The 23,333-nt window shown below is 38.6% G+C and overlaps 1 protein-coding gene and 1 long non-coding RNA gene across 14 annotated transcripts in view; both read right to left on the bottom strand.

Annotated features, from left to right (window-relative positions):
- The window catches only part of LOC116992854, a 33,917-nt gene extending 12,232 nt beyond the window's left edge, over positions 1 to 21,685 (bottom strand). Inside the window, exons 1-2 of one of the 3 annotated variants that reach the window (XR_006162938.1) lie at positions 4,620 to 21,685; positions 4,281 to 4,397 (exon numbers count right to left, since the gene is read on the bottom strand). This is a non-coding gene — a long non-coding RNA (uncharacterized LOC116992854). The remainder of the gene's footprint in view (positions 1 to 4,280; positions 4,398 to 4,619) is intronic. The other 2 variants (XR_004417117.2, XR_004417116.2) reach the window with 2 other exon arrangements.
- DLG2 (discs large MAGUK scaffold protein 2) overlaps positions 1 to 23,333 on the bottom strand; it is a 1,022,753-nt gene that overhangs the window by 973,000 nt on the left and 26,420 nt on the right. The window lies entirely within an intron of this gene.

The following is a 23,333-nucleotide window of genomic DNA, read 5'->3' as shown; positions in this document are numbered from 1 at the left end:
TTCTCCTTTACATTGAGCTGAGCTGCAGGAACGGAATCCCTAATGTGTCTCTCATGTTGAAAGAAAGACAGAAGGGAAGATAAGAGGAGTGTCTAAAAGGAGGGGAATACAGTATTGCCATTTGAAACAGTCAATGTGGAACAATTATAATGAAAATTCTGAATATTTTTGAATACTTGATAAAACAGAATACGTATTATTGGCCCACCTTCCAAATGGGACTCAGCTTCCTGCAGGGAAACACTTCTGTAGTGCAGTGCTCAACCTCTTAAAAAGAGGTTATTTCTTCCCACTGATAATAAAATAACACTCAGACAGCCAGCTCAGACTAGGTCACTGTGGACCTCTAAAATCTGGATAGCTGAAGCTCACCCTGCCATTAAAACTTAAAAATATACCAGTTATCAGTAAAATTCATAATGTGAGTGGCTGATACTATTCTCCTTCACTATCCATCATTATTCCATCCTATCGAAAGGCAGTAGACCACTTACACACACATATATACAGATTCTCTCTTCCCTCTCAGTCTTTACTTTGAAAAATTGTGCTTTCTTTCATACAAAAATGAGGAAAATCTGAAAAAGACAAATCATCTAGTTTGAGATGCTATATACAATCATTCTCATGGCCTCCTTTCACTTATGTGTTTAATTTTCTCCTCCTCTTCTCAAGGACATTTTTATTTAAAGTTTTAATCATACTACTTTTCTCTCCTTTGTTTTCTATGCTTTTCTCCTTTTCAACTTTTTTTTTTTTTTTGGCCATGTTTTCTTCTGCTCCTTAGTAGGCTGATTTTGAATTCAATTTTCTCTGGCCACAATCTTTATCTTTTGGTCCTGCTTTTGTCTTTGAGTTCTTCCTCTGCCCTTCCTTCTGTGATTTTCCAGTACCCTTCATCAAGACTCTGAGAATATTTACCCCCAGATTCTCTCCCAATCTTATTTCTGCCTTTTGTTGTTACATAGGAAAAGAAAGCTTGTAAGGCTTCATTATCCCAAATCTATGATGGTATCTAAACTATTTACAGTAATTTCATTATTATAAGTCGCACTGATTATAAGCCCCACTTCCGGGTGCCAGCAACTTTTCGTTCTTTGTCCATACATAAGCCACACCTGATTATAAGCCGCACATTACAATATAGAGTGTGATAAAAGGTATCTATTCTATCACCATCTGTTGAGGGTGGGGGCAGTGATCCTTATCTCAACGGCAGATATTCTGCTAATGGGCCATCCATTGAAACCAGACAGGACATTGTTCTTTATCTTTTCACAACCCATCCTTCCTCCAGCGAGTAATTTTCTGCTGTGTGACTGATAAAATTACTGCATCCCACTGGAAGTTGCTCCAGCCAGGGGGAAGAGCCCAACATTTCTTACCAAAATGAAAACAGAAGTTTTGGGACACTAAGGGAGCCCCTTTCTCCACTGGACTCCAGAGGAAAACCGGATTTCTCCACATCACCACTGGACCTTTAGAAGGAAACTGCACCTTCTGCAGGAGCACTGCTTCAACTGAATCACATCTGTCACTGCAGGAGGATGCAGCCATCATTTAATGGGACTGCTACCAACACCCTGCCTGACAGGGTGTCAGGTTGTGCTCTGACTGTGTCAGGGTTTGGAGTTTGTTTCTTTGTAGTACTGTATTTCTATTTTAATTTCCCTAGAAAAGAACTGTTATTCCTAATTCCCATATTTTTGCCTGAAAGCCCTTTGATTTCAAAATTATGATAATTTGGAGGGAGGGTGTTTACATTCTCCATTTCAAAGAGAAGTTCCTGCCTTTCTCAGCAGACACCTGTCCTCCAAACTAAAACAGCAACTTTTCGTTCTTTGTCCATATATAAGCCGCACCTGATTATAAACCGCACTTTGGGTTCGGACCAAAATTTTAGTCAAAATTGTGCGGCTTATAATTGTGAAATTACTGTAATTATCAGCCCAGCTGGTCTCAGTGATCTGCATACCTCTGCACCATTTAGATGTTTGTACTAAGCATACTTAACATAGATTGGCAGAATGGTTTTGGTTGAAAGGGACTTTAAAGATGACCTAATTCCAGCCCCCCTGCCATGGGCAGGGCTAGCTGCTCAAATACAAAATATTTATTTACATGGATGGAGACACTCGATCAGAGAGAAGGTAATATTCATTAAGTCAAAGAGCTACTGAATAGCTAGTGTACTGCAGGAGATTAATGCTTGGTCTAAGACATTAAGACCCCTCACTTCAACTAAATGACTGAAATTTATTGAATGAATACGAGGAAAAAAGAAGTACATGTGTTGAGGGTAAAGATTAAGCCCATTCAGATCCTTTGAGGGACTTCCTAAAGATCAGCTAATGCTTTCTGCCAGGAATAGGCTCCCTTTGATGCATGTAAACTGAAATGTAAGACATGCACAGATAAAAGAATTCCTCAGAAGCTGTGCATCAAAAAAGCATTTAGAGCCATTCTGCAAGATAAAGGCAGACAGATTTAATCTCTGATTTAATCTAGGTTTAAGAGGAAGTCTGGTTTTCCTTTCTTCACTTCTGTTTGTAAAAGACATTTCTATATAGTCCATTTGGTCTTAAGCAACCAGTTTTATTTTCACATTATCCAACAGTATTCTTCTCCCAAGTATGTATCCTGAAGCACTGGGATATATTTAGTGCTATAGGAAAGAAACAAGTATATATATTTAGTGTTATAGGAAAGAAACAAGTATCTTAAAATTATATTGTAAGCAGGAAGGCTCTTTGACATGCAAAAGGACAATAACAGAGCACAGATAAAACAGAAGAATCTTACATGAACTTTGCAATACTGTTCCTATAGACTCCTTGCACCACAAGCCTCCTCTAACATCATGCATCTCAATCCTATTGTAAAACTCTTTCCAAACTCTCATGACTTTCTAGCACACCCTGGAAGAGCCACTGAAATCTTCATTTCACTCCTCCCACTGTACAAAGATGATTTTTCCTGATTACTCAAAACATGATCCTTTTCTTGCACAGGCTAAATCCTCTACAAAGAGCAGTGAAGTCCCTCCTCAATGACAGTCAGCTACATCTAGAAATACAGAAGAGTATGAGGAGTGCCCAGATGTCTGCTTGATTCATACTCACCTCTATCAACCCATTTTGAGCAGATATTCAGCTGGGAAAGCAGTAAAGACTGAAATGTGCCTACCTGGAAGTACTCCAGAAAACGCCAGCCCTACACTTCAGAAGAGAATTTCAGAAATAGTTGCTGGATAACTGGATAAGTGGCTTGTAGATAAGTGTCAGCACAGACATCTCAAGGACCACAGCTTCCTTGCCATAAAGAATCTTGTAAGAAGTCAACAAGAGACCAGAGAAGAGTGTTCCACCTTCTTTGGCCTCTAGGGAAAACATTTTGATGTCCCATACCTTCAGCAATTCAGAAGCAAAATGAGATCAAACTTTATCTTTGTGTTGGTGGCAGTATGTTTAGGATGACAGAATCATTGATATGTCAAGAATACATGTTTTCTATTAGATTAAAAGCAGTTGTTTCTTCTTAAGAGGAAGATAAGGCTTGGTTATTAAACTCGCAGTAAGAAAAACAGAAAAGGACACAGCACCAAGAGAGGAAAAAAATTTCTTTGGGTATAATGAGCATTAAATTAGAAGTTTAATGATCCAGTGTAATAATTCTCTGAATTCAAGAAAAGCATGTAGTATCCAGCTGGCCAAGAGCAATTTTGACTACATGCCACCACAAATGCAGGCTCTCATTTAATGTCTGTGAAACTAAAACAGAACACAAACACGAATTTCACATCAGTCAAGTGCAAAACACTTATTCAGTTTCAGGTCTTTGACTTGATCTTTCACAGGTTGCAGCTGACAATCAGATGCCTTTCCAGGCAAAATGTCACCTTATTCTCTGCTCAATCTGGTCCTGAGTTAATGACCACTGAGAGGCTGAAACTTCATCCAATTTCTAAATTTCTGCTATAAATTAACTGTAACTGAGATTTAGTAATTGGAAGGAAAAGACCTTTTACCTCAACTGAGAAGGAAAACGCGTTTGCCCTACAAAAACTGCCATTTGATTAAATCAATACAATTACTGCAGAAGAAACTTCAAGATTGGTGAATATATAGAGACCACCAAACCACAGATTAAATCTGCATTTTTTTGCTTTTTGTGTGTGGTTTTTGATTCAAAATCTATGAAAATAAAAAGTGGATGTAAATTTCCCATGGCATGTGTTCTGTCTGTTCATGCTGAGAACACAAAGTAATTTTAAAGGATACCTTTTTTGTTGCTCGTAATGCATTGCCACATGAGAGGACTGTGCCCCCTCAAGAGTCTGATGTCCCTATCAATCTTCTCAGACTATAACTTTCAATTTGTCCTCTTCACTTTGAGAGCTGAAAAATAAAAGAAAGGAATATCAACTCTTGTACTTCATAATAGCCTTCACAAAGCTATCTTCCTTACACTGTGTTACAGCCTTTCCTTTATTTAATAAATCAGTGACAATTGGCAGACACAAACAACTTTGTATTTCAGTGTAATTACAAAAAACCAAAAAGGCAGTAACATTGTTTATTATGAAAATATTGTGCAACTTAGTAAAAGGATATACTTACCAGGAGCTTATGTTTGTAGATGGAGAAATGTCTTTGATCCTTGTGACATGGGCCAGGTGGATGAGACTGGCTAATCTTTTGGGCATCCAGGCACATCACATGCAAGAGCTGCTGGCAATGAAGTGTGGGAGGTGGTTCCATTTCTGGTTGCTTTCTTTTTGAAGCTATCTTGAAAATTGAGAGATTTCTTTTGCTTTTTTATCACCATCTTGCAAAAGGCACAGATGCAACTTTTGGCATGATTTCCCTTTCAGGGTATTGTTCCGTTAATGTAAGTATGAAATTTGGATGTATTTACTTTCTTGTCTCCTGTCTTTTAAGCTTACTTAATCTAACTAATACCCAGAAGCAGACAAGAAGAATGAAAGGAAGAGCAATACTGCCTCTTATTTTCCAGAATTTTTCTATTCTGCTTTTCTGTGTTCATTCTCTAGGTTTCTCCATGAAACTAGTTTTTCAGCTAAAGACAAGTTGTTAAACATCAGAGACACTTAGATGACATATTTCCAAATGACATTTTGAATGTTAGAACCAACTAACCCCAGAGAAAAATCTTTCCCCTCTCATTTGATAGGTCTGAGTTTACCAAATACAATGTATTGAGTACAGATGTACAGAGGAAGACAAGTCTGAAGAAAAAAAAGCAATCAAATAAACACTATGCATAGAAAGCATCCACCGCTGTACAGATGTGATTATTGTTACCAAGCTTCTACAGAATCACCCACCTGCTACCTACATGGCAAACACAGCATCATAGTTAGGGTTTCACTAACACATCCAGTCTGGGGAGGAATCTCTTTTAATGAACACGTTCACCCACCCCTGACTCCCACCTGGGCAGTACAGCAGAGACACAAGCATCTATGCCAAATTAATTTATTTTCAATTTTAGTGTTGACCTTTGCTGTGAACTACAACCAGAAGGGTTTGTGTATTCAGGCCATTCAGAGCTAGAATCATAGAAAATGTCAGTTGTAGCAGAGCTGCAAGTAAAAGAGAACAAATAGTGTCAAGAGCAGGTAAGAAGCAGTTGTCCTGGCCAGGAGGTCAGCTAAGCCCCTGCTCTTGAGAACTGGACTTAGACAAACACACTGAGCTGGCTATTCCATCTCACAGGTTAACAGTTCAAGGACAGTAGAATATTTTCCTTGATTGAAAGGAAGTCTGCTGGCACAGGAAGGAATCTAATTCAGAGTAGTTTTCTGAAGAAAAAGCTCCAGGGGTTCCCCATGACACAGTTTTCAGGTGTAAAAGGAACAGCAGCAGCAGAGAAGAGACTGACTTTGCACTGTCCCCTCAGTGCACAGTCAGTGCTTCCCAACTACACTGAAAATAGTTGTGTGCTACTGTAACTGAGCTAGAATTTCCTTTTCCACCACTCAAACTAATTAATAACTTACATAAGAAAGATACAGCTCCTTGGCATATTTATAAGCTTAAATTTATTTAGATCTTATAAAAACATGTCCAAACACCACTATGCTCACCTTTCTGTGCATCTTCTGTAGAGCCTGCCTCTGCCAGACTCTCCATCGCTCCTTACATTATACTATAATTATTATACTATATATTATACGATATTGTTATTATTAATTATAACTTACTTATACTATATTATACTATAAGTTCCTTTAGCTGTAGTCATGGAAAAATGATTTCACTGTCATTTGGGTAATCAGCATTTCAAGCTTGATTTAGGACTTAATCAATTAAGACTCAGTGCAAGCCAATGATATTAGAACCACAGAGATTCCTGTGAAAATTTTAGGAGTGTGTTCTCCCAGAAAGTTCTTGGGTATCTGATATGTAGCCAGTAAAACAAAACAGAAAAATATGATAATTTAGACCTATTTTAAAAAATGTGGTACACAAGCATGAGTCAGGCATTGCTGCATTTTGCTTTACTTGTAGAGAGAGTAGAGCAGTTGACAGAATTCAGTTAAGTTGGGTTAACTGACCTAGAGAGAAGAAAATGACTGAAAATTCAAATTTCAGAATACAGCCAGAATGGAAACCTGTGCCAGTCACTTGGTAGCTTGGTCAGTACCATGCACTGAAAACAAGCGGATACGTGCATCTCCATACCCCCAAACAGGAAACTATTAGCCAGCTACTGCCTAGTCCAGAGATACATCTAAAATGCCTTTATGTTTTCCCACAAATATCCAGAAAAGAAACTGAAATTTACAAATTGAAAGAGGGCAAGTTTAGGTTAGATAATAGGAGGAAGTTTTTTACTGTGAGGGTGGTAAGCCACTGGAACAAGTTGGTCAGGGAGGCTGTAGAATTCAAAGCCAGGTTGAATAAAGCCTTGAGCAACCTCTGGTTTAGCAGAAGTCATCTCTGCCCATGGCAGGAAGTGTTGGGACTAGATGGTCCTTAAGGTCCATTTCAAACCCTAACATTCTATGATTCTGTGATTCTATGGCCGGAGTACCAAGCCTGTCAGAGTTAATGTCTGGATGCTGCTCTTAGTCATCTGGTTTTCTTCAGGTAGTCCTGTGAGGAGCAGGGTATTGGACTCAATGAGCCTTATGGGTCCCTTCAGTGTGATATATTCTATGGTTATTTTTCAGTCAGCAGTCCTTGCCAAGCATGAATGTAATTTATAAATAATTTTAGCTATTGTCAATTCATTTAAAAAAGAAATTAAGAAGAAAAATCACTCACAAAAAATTTCATCCAGGTGAAGATTACTGAAAACCCCCCATTTGAGTTTATGGTTAGTTGAAACCAGATCTGCTCCATTCCAGTCAAAACAACCACCTGTCAGTTCTGCTACACTTCAGATCAGCAATGTCTAAATAATAACCTGAATGCAAACTCCTAACAGAAAAAGAAATATAAACTATTCATCAGTTGCCTATATGTGCAGATATCAGTGCAGATATACTTCTGAAAAGCAAATAGGAGGTCTACAGGTCCTATAGACATTCTGACCCCAAATCACACATTATGAAATGGCCACTGCCCCTGTTCACCATTGACCAGCTGCTGAAAGATTGTTATGCACTGCTTGACTCTCAGTGATGGATAAATTGTTTTCTTCATATGCTTTGCCCACATTTTTCCTGATATATCTGGGCTTGTGCAAGAATTTCAGTTTCAGTGAAGGCTCGCAGGCAAGCAAACAGCAATAATTTAAAGCTGTCAGGAACAGAATCAGTTACAAGCGCAGGTAGCTGCCTGCAGCATCACACCCAAGAAAATATTTGGATCCTTGCAGTACTTGCTGGAAATCCAGATGATGCCTGTACAAAATCAATGACTTGCTACTGACTACAGAAAATTAATTTTTAAAAAAAAGGCAAAGCAATTGCAACCAGAAATGTGAAATAATGTGGAGAAATACATAAAGAGGAAATACAAAAATTAAAACCCCCCAGGAAAACAGTAAAAAGAAATGGTTTGAAGTATTGCTAGTGTTTTATGACACCGAGGAATTTAGGATTTATGTTATTACATGATATACAGGCTTTATAGTGCTGAGGATTCTACTGAAAGCAACATTCTAGATAACGATATCTACATATCAGATTTATTTCCATTTTGCGGTCACATCCATGTCTCCATTAAAAAGTGAAACAGGAAAACAATAAATGAGTCCTATCATGACTCAGGAGTAATATTCCTGATATCTCACTTGGATCCTTCAAACAGTGAAAAAAAGAGAACATTTTTTTGGATGACAGATGCATTTGATAATGTCACTGTTTCCATTTGCCTTTTATTACATAAACCAATAAAATCAACATCAGGGAGACACTCTTTCAGGCAATACCCTCTTTTGTCAAAAAAATTCTACTTGGTTATCTTGCTCTCCCTACAAGTCCTGCATCACTTTCTTCCTTAGAGTAATAATACTGCTACTGCTGCTATTGAAAATGCCCACTGAGTCAGCACACTGAAAGTTGAAAAGGTTTGAGTGAACACACAGGATGGTTCAGAACTGACAATATTTTTGTCAGAACCTTAATGGCACTTTTCTTTAAGATACTGTGTTGCTGAATCCTTCTTCCTTCTAACCCAAATCCTAATTCACTAACTGACTAATTAAAAAAAAAAATTTAAAAATATTTCCACAACTGCTCAGCACCCAGTAGAAAGATTCACCATGCACATTTTCTGCTTTGCTAGGGGATGAAGACAAATTGGAATTTAAGTGTCTATTACATTGCAATGGGTAAACATCAGTAAGAAGCTGCAACAAAATGTAAATTTCAAGAGAATTGTTCTTTTCCCATGCTCTGAATATAGCTCTTATCTTTACCAGCAAGGAGTCTACCTGAGAACAGTTCTGCAGTTTCCACATGGGGCATTTCACAGGCTTAATTAGAGAATTTCCTAAATTCTATTTGCCATGAGTTTTCTTCTGCTAGACACAGAGCCAGAGTGGCAGATTGGAAGGCACTTCTGGAGAACACCTACTACAACCTCCCTGCTCAAGCAGGCATAACAGATCGAGTTCCTCAGAGCTGAGTCCACTCAGGGTTTTAGTATCCCCAAGGACAGACTCTACTGCCTCTGTTCAACACAAGGACTGGACACTGACACAAAGACTGCATAATTAGTAACCTTCACAGCTGACCAGAGAAGCAAGTAAAGGTAAAAAAGTCACATAAAATATGTATAACTTAAATTACAGCATGACTTGCAGTTTAGTACAATGAAATGCTACCCAGTAACGCCCTTGAAATCACTGAAACGGGAGCACACGCCCCAGTATAATCAACCTACTGCTTTGATGTGACCTTACAATTCACAGTTCACATGAACAATATCTATTTCATGGTTTCACTCTCATAAAAATTTAATGAAATAATCCTTTAAAGTATAAATCTCTGGTTTCCTGCTTACTTTTATGAGCTAAGTAGGAATGACAACCTGCACCCTACAACCACGCTTTAAAGCATCCCAGAGTTGCTAGCTAAAACATTGCTCACTTTAAATACTTCAGCATATTCAGAAAGAACTGGTTGATGGTCTGCATTTCTTTAACACCTGATTGGAAGACAAGAATTTGCTGTTTCCCAAGGGCCACCCTAGTCTCCTGCCAGTAGGTTAATATCACTATTCAGAAAAAACACCATGATGTTTACCATCTGAGGATCAAGCTGATAAAATTCACTGAAAGCCATTTAAAAAGCAACCTGACCCTTTCAAAACAAACTCTAACTTTTCAACTCAAGCTATTTAAATGTCTGCAAGGGAAAAAGTTTTGTTCCTTGCTTCAGAGGACAGCTACACCACCCTGTGAGCGCCAAGAAGCAGCACAAGCTGATGGAGGCTGCAGCAGTTCTGATGCAGAGGGGGTCGGCACCACCAGCACCACTTCTGAACAGCAGCCAGGGATGGGGCTCATCATCTCCCCTGCACTGCCCATGGTGCTACTCACTGTAAGTAAAGAAAATCGATTTCTTACTGCTTAGCTTCATAGAATAGTCTTAAAATGTTCTAACAATATTTAGGCACGAGTATTTTAATCTGAAAATTCCCTGGTCTTGTTCTGGGATTTCACTAGGGGAAATTTTGCTTTTGGATGCACCAGATGTGAAACATATTGCAAAACTTTTAGGCAGGCAAGGGTTTTCTGGAGAAATATAGGCATGCATTTTACTTACCATACACCAAGCAGGGAAGAATTTTCACCACATTATAGCACTGCAAATGCATTAAAGAATCTAAAATGTGTCAGTGAAGAGAAGTATCTGGCCTATTCTCTGTGCTGTGTGTTTACTTTGAAGGAAGGTGAAAAGAGCAATCTCTCTACTAAATTTCTTTTGAACATAAACTTCATTGCAGTAGCCTCACAGAAACATAACTTAGGTTAATGGTGCCACCTGGTGACAGCTCTTACTCACTGTTCCCGGCCCCCGCCAACCAGGAAAAAAGAAATTTGTATGTATAAACTATCCCCTCGAGAGTAACACCCCCCAAAAAAAACTGCATCACCTGCATTAATTTCTTGTCCTAAGGAGCACAGTGTATTGTACACAAAGAACAAAAAACAATAGGAAGTAAAATATTTCTTAACATACTTTCATTTTAGACACTATCACCACTATGGTTTATTAGCTTGTGAAGAGGACGTACTTAAATAGTACATGAAGGAAAAAGACAAAATTAACACTAATTTGTTGGAATTTGCTGAGGATGTGGGAGTAGGGCATTTTCTCTAGCTCAAAACCTTGTTTGCTGCAGTGATGTGTAAAACTCCTAGCACCACCTTATAGGATTTTTCTACCCTCATGACTGCAGTCCCTAAACAAAAATAATTAGTGTTTGAGCATGTGGTTTTTGAACCTTACCTGCTAGTAACAACTCACAAGAGAAATAAATTCTGAAGCCATAAATCTGTCTGTGCATCCTTCTCTGCATTGCAACACTGCTGACTACAGTCACAAAACAATTGAGGTTCCTTTTTTGTGGTGAGACTCTTGCTCTGTTTCCTCAAGGTAAATCAGAATTTATGCTGCAGGTAACAGCAGGTGGTGGGGGAAAACACCTAGGGCAAGGAGGAAGCAAACACAGACAGGCCAAGGAGAGCTGGAATCCTTGCTCAGGCAGAGACGAAGTACGAGAATGTGGCACATCGAGGACCTGAAGCCTGTTTGGTATCTACCAATGTGTATAATCAACCTTATTATATTACTTTTTGTCTTGTGTATAAAATACATAGTTTACAATGGATAGCTTAAAAAACCTAATATTTTAAAAAATTGGTAGAGGAGAGTAATAGAAATGGAGATGGGAGCTTCTATTTTGCAGGACATGCCTGGGCATAAAATGGAGGAAGACATACCTCACATCATGTAACTCAATTTAGAGCTGACATAACATCTGTACAATAAAATAGTCAGAATATGTGTTACAGATCATATTGATGGTTTCTCTACAGCTTTGCTTGCATGCAAAATACCAGTTCCCAACAATCACTGCACAAACACCCCTTCAATTAATTACAGTAACAACTTACAGGTGAAACCAGTCATTTTAGAAGTCACACCTCAGCTTTACTCCCACCCAGTTGTCACAATATCCTATTTACAGTTGCAATCCTACACAATAACTCCAGTAGCACAACTGCTGACTAGTCTTTCACATTTATAAAAAAGAGAACACTTAATTGAAGTGAGTATGCTTGCTTTACAGTTTGCTGTGCTCACCCAAAATTTGCTAATTTTTTGCTAAACTGAACACTTTGGAAGGGCAGCTGAAATTACTGGACAACTTTCAGTGTATTAATGTGCTTTTCAATAGAGAACAACTGCATCTCTTCACCCCTCAGGACCTTTAACAGACTAGTATTTCCTTTCTATGGAACCTAATCAGAGACCTCCTTAATTTAACAAAATAGAAATATCTCAACAGAAGGATGGATACTCTTCTCCTAGAAGCCTACTTCACATAATAGTCACACACTGCAGATGCAAATTATACAAGTATCCATATGCTTCATTTATACAACTACTTAACCAAACTGGCATAATAAATATGTCTAGTTAGATACTTGCAGTAAGTGTGCAGCTGTCTGGAAGGAGGTACAAAATCACCATCAGTGAAATCCAAAATGCAGCTGTCATTAATCAAAGCTTTGCCCTTGAACATTCATCACTGGGATATTGCTGTGACAAAGTGGACTTTTACTGCTGTTTGGGATGGGAAGATTTTACTTCCTTAAAATAATTTGAGTTTTCTAATGATGCAGATGTTGTGAAAAAGGCATTTTTCATGCTTGGTCTCAACAGAGCAAATAAAGAAAGATCAACAAAATATTATAGAACATTTAAATTATATGCAAAATGCTGAAGTTTTGCACAGTATGTAGAAAATCCCTATTGAAAATATTTGTGTTTAATAGAAATAATCGATTTTCTTGGGTCAGTGAACTGGAGATAATGCAGTCAGGAGAGATTTGATTGTTAGGCCAAATGAAGGTTTTTACGATATTGAAGTGGAGATGTAGAAGAAGCTTTGGTCAAGATGAGGTTCCATGTGTAAAGTTATGCTGCTGCTGCCAGGCCCTACATCCTTGATCAGAAGAGAACAGCAGCTGTTAAAATTATTCATCCACTGGATTGACAGGGATGGAGGGGTTTGCACAAGTTCAGGGGATTAAACCAGAGAATCCAGAGAGCTTTCTCATGGGGAGTATGATCAATATTCATATCACAGAATCCACTTGGGTTGGAAAGGATTTTGAGAGGCCATCTAGGCCAATCTCCCTACAATGATCACAGACGTCTTCCACTAGATCAGTTTGTTCAGAGTCCCATCCAACCTGACCCTGAGTCTCTTCAGGGATGGGGCAGCTGCCAGCTCTCTGTGCCAGTGCCTCATCATCTCCACTGTAAAAAAAATTTTCCTTTTATCTAGTCTAAATCTACCCCCTTTTACCTTAAAACTATTCCTCTTTGACATATTGCCGCAGGTCTTACTAAAAAGTCTGTCCACATCCTTGTAATAAAAAATACCCTTTATTAATTTTAATATCCTATAATTTATTAATATTAATACCCTATATTAAAATAATACCCTTTGAGTATTTAAAAAGTCAAAAAGTCACAAAGTCACAAAGGTCTTCCTGGAGCTTTCTCTTCTCCAGGCCAAACAGCTCCAGCTCCCTCAGTCTTCCTTAACCAGAGCAGAATAGAGCAGGAGAAACACCTCCCATGCTTTGTTGGTCATGCTGCTTTTGATGCACCTGAGGATATGGTTGGCTTTCTGGGCTATGTCAAGGCTTCACTCTAGACTGTGAGCCATCATTCCTTTAGAAAAATGATTTAAAAGTTTCCAAAGGTTTCCATTTCCATGAACTCTATGAGCCTTATTTTTTAATGCATTAACTAGCAGCTAACCAGATTTCTTCACAGACAATATATCATCTTTTGTCTAGATTATACACTTCCATAAGATCAACAGGGACAACCTGCAACATCTGAAGAAGAGTCTGAAGGCATTTTCTGACAGTGCTTGTGAGACATTACTCACTACCCTCAGTACACAAACTACGCCATGTCAACTACGCACACTTGGAATCACTTTCTAGAGCTGAGCATGGATTCACACTTTAAAATTCTCTTATAGCCTCCAGAAGAGAGCAGCCATGTACACTGATTTAACGGGATGATCCCTGGGCTGTGGGTGCTTAGAAAGAATCCTGGTCAAATGGGCCAAAAACTTGTCAGAAAACATTCAAGTTATTTTACATGTAGATGATTGAGTCTCCTGTGTGGAAATATGTGTGTTCTCAGGTTAGTTCACTAATAAAGACATCTCCAACTAGATTTCAGCTGTCAGCACATTCTTCGAGAGTGGTTTGCTGGACAGTGAGAGTGTGCACATGGGCAGTTCATAAACTTGCTGGAAATCCATACTCCTGCTTGCCTTGCAGTAACTTTGTCATGAAACTATATTTGAAGCAACTACTAAGAATTTGCTGACCGCAGCTTCTTCTGCATTTGTGAGCCATCTGTTCAGCCTCAGCACTTGGCTATATTGCTTCCACATGAGATCTGCACACTTTACTGGATGCTGCTTTATGAGAGCATTATCCAGTTCAGAAACAGTAGAGAATCTCTGTCACCCTCAGCTGTGCAGTCATACCCAAGAGGTTTGAAATTCACTCCTGGTGCTATTGTGAGCCCTAACGATATAACTTTTATACAGAAAATTCTTTAGGTCATTTCACTGCACTATTGAAATTGTACTTCCAATCAAAAAAGTGTTAGCTGGAAACTATTGTAACTTTATTGTTTAGTGAAGGACTCCTCAAAACTTTCCTCTTTGCCAAACACTTCTCAAATATCTTTTGGTTTGGGGAAAAGCATTAGAGTTTATGGCATAGTTTTAGTATATAGCAATAAATGATGAGCAGTGGGTTTGAGATATGTGACTACCATACCTCTCATGTCCAGTGACTTCCAGGGAAAGCAATGAAAAGAAATTGCAATATTCTCTGAGGCTCTTTTGCAGCAAAAAGATCGTGTCTGGCAGAACAACTATGTCAAACTATAACGTTTTCCTTTTCATCATGACTATCCTTATACTACTCTTTTTTTCAAACACATGATGAGGACTGGCACTAAAGACACTGGAGGAAATTGACAATTTGAATGAATCACAATCCTACAAAAATGCTTTCGAGTTTTGCAAAGAGCTTTCTATTCAGGAACATCCATTTCTCTAAACCTTTGTCAAAGCCTAGCATACAGTAAAACAAGTCCTGTTTCAAGGAAGGTTCTTCCTGAAACTTTCACATCTGATTTTTTTTTAGTGCAAATCTTGCAGAATAATAACCTGGACTGAGAAATTCTGCAGTTCTTGTATTTATCCTTGAAAGTGATGCTGGATGAGAGCACTTTGCCAGCACAGGTTATCTCACAAACCTAGTGTAACCATTTAATACAATTTTTATTAGACGGTATTTGTCTATTCAAATTTGTAATCCAATCAAGATTTATGTGTTTATCCCATTGAGAACTGTGTATACATGTCCTAGCTATCCTTTGTCTTCCTCTCTAATCCTTTACTTATCATCCACACAATTTAGCAAAAGTTCAAGGCACTGGCCCTTTTCTTTCATCAGACATCCTCCAGTACCCTAGGATTGTTTTGATTTAATGCCCAGTCCTCATTAAAATGCAAAATGCACCTGGCGTAACATTATTACAGCATTATTACTGTACTGTCCCCCACAACCCCATCCCATTTCTCCAGAGAGCCATCTCCTCACCAACTGACAATCAACACCCAAAGCTACAAGCACAAACACAAATCTGGTATCTGACAAACCACCATTACAGTTCATTTCTTAGGCCTTTCTTTAGTGAAAGGAAAGAAAACTTGCAAAAAAACACAGTACAAGGACAGCACAGCCTTATTTCTGGGACCTTCACCATATATCCTAATGCTACACCAAGTTCTGTAGGCAAATGCTGAAGGAAACCCCTCAGCACTCTAGTACTTCAAGAGACAGCTGACATCCTGGGCTGAGGAGTAATACATCAAAAAAGAGGCAAGTCCCTCAAAAGGGCACAAATCCCACCCTTTCATCTTAACTGCAGAGGCCAAAGCTGAAAATGTAGTGAAGTGGACAGCTAATTCTAATAAAAACACAATCTCTTGTATAAATTCAGTAACTTGATTGATTGATTTTCTCCTTCAACCAAAATCTCAAAAGGAAGAAAGTATCTTGAAAGCAAAGCTCATAAATGGCATAAGAGAAAACATAAAGGCACTCCAATGGAAAACTGGGGCTTGGTAGTAATTCCTAAACCACAAAGCCCCACATGATAAACAATACATTTTGAAAAGCTGAGCTGAGAGTGCTTGTCCCTTACCTTCCCAAGAGTTTTGGCAGCTACTTCATCTCATTAAAGTAGTGGATGTACTTATCCAATATTTAAAGTCCTGTTTTTAGGTTACTTTAGCAACTGTTATAGTACCAGACAAGCAGTTAATGAAAGATGTATACATCTTAATTTGTGTGGAGTGTCAACTGGGATTCTTAGGCTGTCACCCATACACCTCGCTTAATCACCAAAAAAGCTTTTGAGCAATCTTGTCCTTCCCTCTGACATGCAACATTTGCACCACACACAGGATGGATTTTCTTGGCTTGGTGCTTTGTATGTCTCCAGCTCACATTCCTTAGGTAAAAGATACTGAAACTGGTGCAAAAAAATCCATTGCACAACTAGATATAATATCAAAACTAAAAAAGGTTCCTTCTGCAGGACTGCCTGTTCTGAAAAACAAAGATCTTTCACAAACAAAGCCAGCTCGATCCAGGAGCAGAATATTTAAAGCATGTTTTTAAGTAGTAATGGTTTTCACTATTCTTATATGTTTGCTCTTTTTGTTGTTCTGGTTTGGCTGAATTCTTAGTACACAATTTGGCCAATCTAACCAGGTCATCTCAGCTCACACAGGATCTCCTGCTTTCAAAGGCACCATGTCTTTCTATTGCCTGTAGAGATATATCCTTATATTTAGGGGTATAACTGTAATTCTAAAAGCCAGCCTATCTGTGGTGCAAATTATGTGGATTGAATCTCACACTCAGTTTCTTTGGACCTGTGGATAATGCACAAGTGTTGGTTACAGTTACCTAAGCTTTTCGCTGCTCCTAATTCAGCTCACAGAATCCTAGATGGATTTGAGCTAGAAGGGACCTTAAAGATCATCTCATTCAACCCTGCTGCCATGGGCAGAGACACCTCTCTTTAGACCAAGTTTTTCACAGCCCCATTCAGCCTAACCATGAATATTCCCAGGGATGAGACATCCAAAATTTTACTGGGCAACCTGTTACAGTGCTTCATCCCCCTCAGGGTAAAGAATTTGTTTCTTACATATAATCTAACATGGAATAATTTGTGTTTTGGTCACCACAAAATAAGAATGATATTAGAGAGCATCCAAAGAAGGGCAACAAAGATGTTGAAGGGCCTTGTGAGGGACCCATATGAGGAGTGGCTGAGGGCACTTGGTTTGCTCAGCCTGGAGGAGACTGATGGGAGACCTCATCCCAGTTACAGCTTCCTCATGAGAGTGAAGAGGAGGGAGAGCCATGATCTCTGCTCTCTGGTGACCAGAGGGCATGGCCTACTGTTGTGTCAGGGGAGGTTTAGGTTGGATATTAGGAAAAGCTTCTTCACCCAGAGGGTGTTTGGGCATTGAACAGACTCCCCAGGGAAGTGGTCACAGCACCAGCCTGACAGAGCTCAAGAAGCATTTGGACAATCCTGTCAAGCACATGGTGTGCCTCTTGGGGATGGTCCTGTGCAGGGATAGGAGTTGGACTTGATGATCCTGATGGGTCCACTCCAACTCAGTGTATTCTGTGATTCTGTGGTTCAACTTCCCCTCTTTCAATTAAAAGCCATTTGCCCTTGTCCTATTACTCCATGCCCTTATACAAAGTTCCTCTCCAGAGAGGCACTAAAGACTGGGAACAAATAAAATCAGTGGACTCTCATTCAGAGAGTCAGAATAATGGCCAGTTTAGTTAAGCATCAATAAAATATCCAGGTTTGATTTTGTATTCTCATTAAAATATTGATCCTTATTGCATCAGAGTTCATGAGGCTGGTTTGTTCCATAATAATCACTCAGATTTCGTGTTATGAGTAAGTACCTCCCAAAGCAAGATTGCCAATGAAGTCTCACAGATGGTAGTTCCATCCTCTAACAGACATTCATTTGTCCAAACCGTAAGACAAATAATTTCCAGCAATTAGCAGATTTGTAAAAGCAAAAATTTATCATTAACAATGCAACATACAGAGACACGTAAGTATTAATAGTTTTAATAGCTCTGATTTCTAATTATGGCCTGCCATTTTGTGGTCCACTTTTGCTCTAGGTAGATATCCTATCCCATCTTCCACAGTGAAGATAACAAAACTGAATAAGAATAGGCTCTTGACTGGCCTAAATTCTCTCCAAGAGAATGGAATCAGACAATGCTTTTTATTATAACTTGAGCCTGACAGCCTAAATCAGGATGATCGCATGATATGATGTAAGCTTTGGATTCCTTAGTTAAGCTCCGTGTCCAGTCACAAATGTCCTGTGAAGTCTTGGGTCAGTCACTAAAGCTTTTGTTCTGACCAGCTGGGTTTTGCAATCCGTAAAAATTCCCAGGAGAACAATGGTCAGCTGAGCACTACCACACAAAGACAGGATTCCTCAGGAGGCTTTTGTGTTATTCAGACACGGACATTGTCACCAGACACTCCTAGGTGTCAAATGGAGACTGTACACACAGACACCTAAAACTGCTTTTTAATGGAATGGGGAATATTAGTTAACCCCCTGTTCCAGCGGAGGATTTTAAAAATGTGGTCTTCAAAATAAATTAAAAGAGGCCTTCCTGTGGAGATGATCTAAATTCATTGTCCTTGCTGTAAACTCTCACAGCAACTCACAAAATACAATGTTGACCTCACATAATACATGCATTTCAGAATGCTTTATGCATTCTGTGTAATGAGCAAAAATTAACAGTCTAAAAAGCATTCTAATTTCACATCTAATGAGACTATACAGAAAAGCAGCTGGAACTACTGCTTATAAACACCTTGCTATAATTACCAGAAAAGCAAAAGAATTAGGCTTTCTAATCATAATAAATTACCAAGCAGAATTTGCAATAAAATCTAACAAGGTCTTTCTATATTGCACTGTGTTAATACAATCTTTTTATATTACCATCGCAAAATGCCAGGCAGCTAATTAAGTGAAGAGCTTTTTTTCTTAGGTTAAGTAGAGCACCTACATTTCTGCAATTATTTTACTGTTGGAAAGTGTGTTCTGATTCTGTTCCCATTTAAAGAAAAGAAATCAAGTCAGTATTATAGCAAGTTATGTGCTTGCTCTCAAGTGCATTTAGTAAATGGTCAAAATGGCTAGGTAAGAGCTTGAAATAAATAAATTATGCTTTGCACAACCACAGAGTTTCTCATTCAAGAATTTTAGTGCATTTGATATATATTAATTAACTGCTGCTCTGAAATATGCATGGGATATATCTAAGTATCATTTGGTTTGCTACTGAATTGCATCCCCCTTTTTATTCTTGGACAGGATGCAGCAGCTGTTTAAAAACACACATGAATATTAAACAAGAGACTTAGAGGAGTAAGGAATACTTAATCCAAAAGGCAGTTCAAAGGGATTTACACAGGTAGATAGTAATTACTTAAAGTAACAGTCCCCAAACTCCACATGTAATTTCATTCTTCCATCACCTCCACTTTACATTTAAATTTGCTGTGGCTTTTAATAATACTGGAGGACTTTGCAGGCAGCATGTCAGCTCTGAACTGTAGTGAGGGCAATTCAAGCACAAAACCAGGGCCAGAATAGCTAGAATCTTCTTTTTATTCTGACAAAATGAGAGAGGTGACATAAGTGATCACAGCACAGTAAGATTTTGGCTTTATGCTGCTGAAAGAGGCTATAAGTAGCTGTTAAGAGTTCGGAGGATTCAATAATTCCATCACCCAAACACCGTCTAACTGATGAGCCCTTATTTTCAACACATCCCACCCAGTATGGGGTACCACACTCAGCAGCAATGGTCACCAGCTGGCACAGGGTTTCTGCCCCATTTCTCTTGGTGGCTGCACCAATGGGTTATCTGCTGCCAGTGCAAGGAATTCACCACATGGAAGACACAATTTGGAAAATAACTGTGGTTTGCACAATGTCATCTCAGCCTCACATCCTGCATTATGGGGAAACAGATTCTTTACGGTCTCCCATTGCAAAATCTACTTAATATCCAGCTATCTCAGCACAAAGAGCCAAATTCTTCTTGGGCAGATGAAAACTATTAGAGAAAATTCTGATTCATAGCAGGACAAAATCCATGAAGCAGCCATTCAAAATGGGCAACAAGGATATTGCTGTCTGTGTAACAGAAATTACACAAAGAGCAGACAGCTTTCTTTTGCCATGAAACATCATCACCAGTCATTTCTTTCTGCAACAAAAGGAGAAGGTACTTAAAAAAGATCAGCATTAGTTTGGTACCTATCGGTAGATATACCAATTTCTTTACTATTTAAATAGTGTCTGTTGGAATGGGTGGAGGCACTTTGCCAAGGAAATCTCCAGAATTATCCCTGTAAATACATCACTTAAACACACTTTGCCTACTTCAAACAATTTTTACAGTCTAGCCCTCTCTGAGAGGCCCTCCAAGTTACTTGTTCTGTTTTACACTCAATCTACATCAGCGCTTCCAGTTTCAGTATTAGGATTATATTATCAGCTTAACTTGTACTTACTTATCCCCCAAAACCAATTCTGGCAGGGCAGCCAAACATTCCTCTTAATTGAAAACGTCATGTCTTTGTTTTTTCATCAAATTAATAAATGAGGTCACCAGATGGCTCTTTTAGGACCATTGAGCTGGGCTTCTTAGATTTCATGTTCCTTGTGTGCTTTACCACAAAGTTAAAATTCCTTAACATTGCCAGCATACCAAATCAATCAGTGCTGCATCCTCACAAGACCAAAATACCTCCAATAAAAACCTGAGTTTCATGAACACAGAAACCCTTCCTGAATCCAGCCTCTCATGACAAAAGACCTGACAGCAGACCTGTGACCACATGTTACGAGTGATGCACCATGGAGCAGTGCTAGAGGGACTTTTCACTTGACATGCATTAATGAGTATGTTCTCCTAAATAGAATTTATTTCTTAGAAAGGTCAAGTGTCTTTTATTGAACAGTTAATTTTACAATCAAGTATTCAATCTGCCAGGTGGGCTCCATGGTAACATTAATCAACATTTTATATAGTTCAAACTTGAGCTATCAGATTATTACCACCTTTCTCTTCTTCAATGCTGAGAAATGGGAAAGACCTTTGTATGACTAATTTGAGAGACTGAACTAGGCAATACATTGCTGGTCCCAACCAAAACCCTCTGCAGGGCCACTACTCCTGCCTCGCTGCGGACTACCCAAAAGTGAAAGCAAATCTCATGTTTCCCCAGCTCCTTTAAGGAGCTCCATGTGGTATGGAAAAGGTTTGTATTTCATGTAGATAAACTGCACAAACCTGTAGTCTGAGCATCTTCTAGGCATTTGGATACATTTTGGTGGTGGTGCATTTACACCACCCAACACCTTGGAGGGTGATCCATAGGAAGCATGCATATGGATCTGAAATAGGCCATGCCTACACTGACAAACCCTCCATGCCAGCTTTATCTTTACCTAAACCTAAGCAAATTTTTGGACAGTTAATGATTTGGCACAAACAGCTGTTACTGAGAGATGTTGTGCTCCAATGTGCTTTGGCATTATGGCTAATTGAAACTTCTTGAGAAATTCCAAATGGCTGGAAGAGCATTAAAACATCTTGAATTGGAGTTCAAAACACTGGAAACACACAGGTACATGAGATAAACTTCATGCAGTAAAAGATAACCTATACCTACAGGCCCTGACACATAGCAAAGTTTTCTTTGATCTCCCAAAAGCTATAATGGAAATAATTATAGACTCTGGTGAGCAATCCAGAACGCTTTGAAACAGGAAAAAACATGCTTGCTGTAGATAAAATAAAATAATGTCAACAGAGATATACATTTGAAATCAGTGTAACCACAAGATGTCACTCTAAACTTTACTTAGAGGAAAGGTTAGACTACTTCAACTTTAACAGGGTTCAAAGATACTTTTTTCGAAACGTATATATAGTCTTCTACATTGACTTTACAAAACTTAAACTGCAAATTAATTGCTGCATGTTAAGTAGAACTAAACAAATGTAAGAAATGCAGTCTACCACACCAAAACTTGCTTTTAACTCCTCAAAAGGCAGGCTGGGTATGAAACAATAACAAAAATAAAAACAGAACACTCTTTTGGTTTGAGAGGTTAAAGAAGAAAAAGAATGAAGTTACAGTTCAGTTTAGCACTGGAGATCAAAAACAACTCAAGAAAATGCAAGATTTGGGACAAAATATCCACTAAACATTTCAACCCTATATCTATCCCTCTGTCTCACTGTAATTAGGTTAGATTTCTCCTGCTATCTGATTACTGTCTGCTTAGAAAGATACTCCATTTTTTTGCAGTAGAAATCATCTGGTTCATCTAAACCATCTAACTATTGGGATAAAAATCAGATCTAAGAGAAAGGCAGCAGCACTGTCAGTAGCATCAGCATTTCTAAAAGCTCAAGCAGTGAAGGCTGATGTGGAAATGTCTAACAGTTTTGACCTTGCTTTAAAATATATATCATTAATATCATCACACAATGGAAATTGCGAAGAGAAGCTCTCTTTGCTGTCCTTAAAGTCTAGGAAATCACTGTGAAAAATTAACTCCAAAATACTGGTAAGGTTGCCAAGGTACTCCCAAAGGTAGAAAGTGTCACACTTTAGGTGTATAGTCACACATCACTTTTCCCTCTGCTCTGATATTTGATTCAGTATACAGAGTGGGCCTGTTCTGGGAAAGCTGCCTGAGCAACCTTTTTATCATATATATGAGGAGCTGAAAGGCTGAGAGCAATAAGAAGATTTCTTGAGGGTTCTTTAGCTTAAGAGTATTAAATGTCACCCTGGGAATTAGATCCTATCCCTGACTCCTACTGATAGTCTCACTGAGATCAGAAAGTCACATACACAGTATTTTTCAAAAATGATCACCCATCAGATGATCCTCATGTTTTAAGTATCCAAAATGAGACACTGAGACAGTCTTGCTGGAACGGTGACACTCCCTGTTACAGCTGGAGCTGTGGTCAGAGATCAGAAGTGGTGCATGTGATGATGTATCATGTCAGAAGTGTCTTCAATCAGGCCTTGAAAATAAGAAGAAATTTTTATTTCTATTTCTCAAGGCTTCAGTACCACCTCTCACAGAGTAAATAATGATGGGAAAGCAATGAATTAAACACTGGCTCATGAGCTGAGTCCTACCCCTTCTGCACACTGAATGAAGCAGGATTTTTGAAGAAAACAAGTTTGAGGTCAAATAAATAAGAAGTATCACATTGCATGTATGTTCAGCAATTGAACTCAGTCATCACAACTGGCTTAGTTATAGCACTGCCCTCCCATCACTTACCTAACTCTCTTCTTTCACATTATTTGGAAATAGCACATCCTTTCAGCATAACACAAAATAACATGTATGTAACAACATGTAATGATAATTACTATAGAACTATTTTCT

Source organism: Catharus ustulatus, chromosome 2 (assembly GCF_009819885.2).
Source record: "Catharus ustulatus isolate bCatUst1 chromosome 2, bCatUst1.pri.v2, whole genome shotgun sequence".
Classification (NCBI taxonomy): Eukaryota; Metazoa; Chordata; class Aves; order Passeriformes; family Turdidae; genus Catharus; species Catharus ustulatus.
The sequence above is the reverse complement of the archived record's forward strand: the minus strand, read 5'-3'. Positions and strand labels throughout refer to the sequence as shown.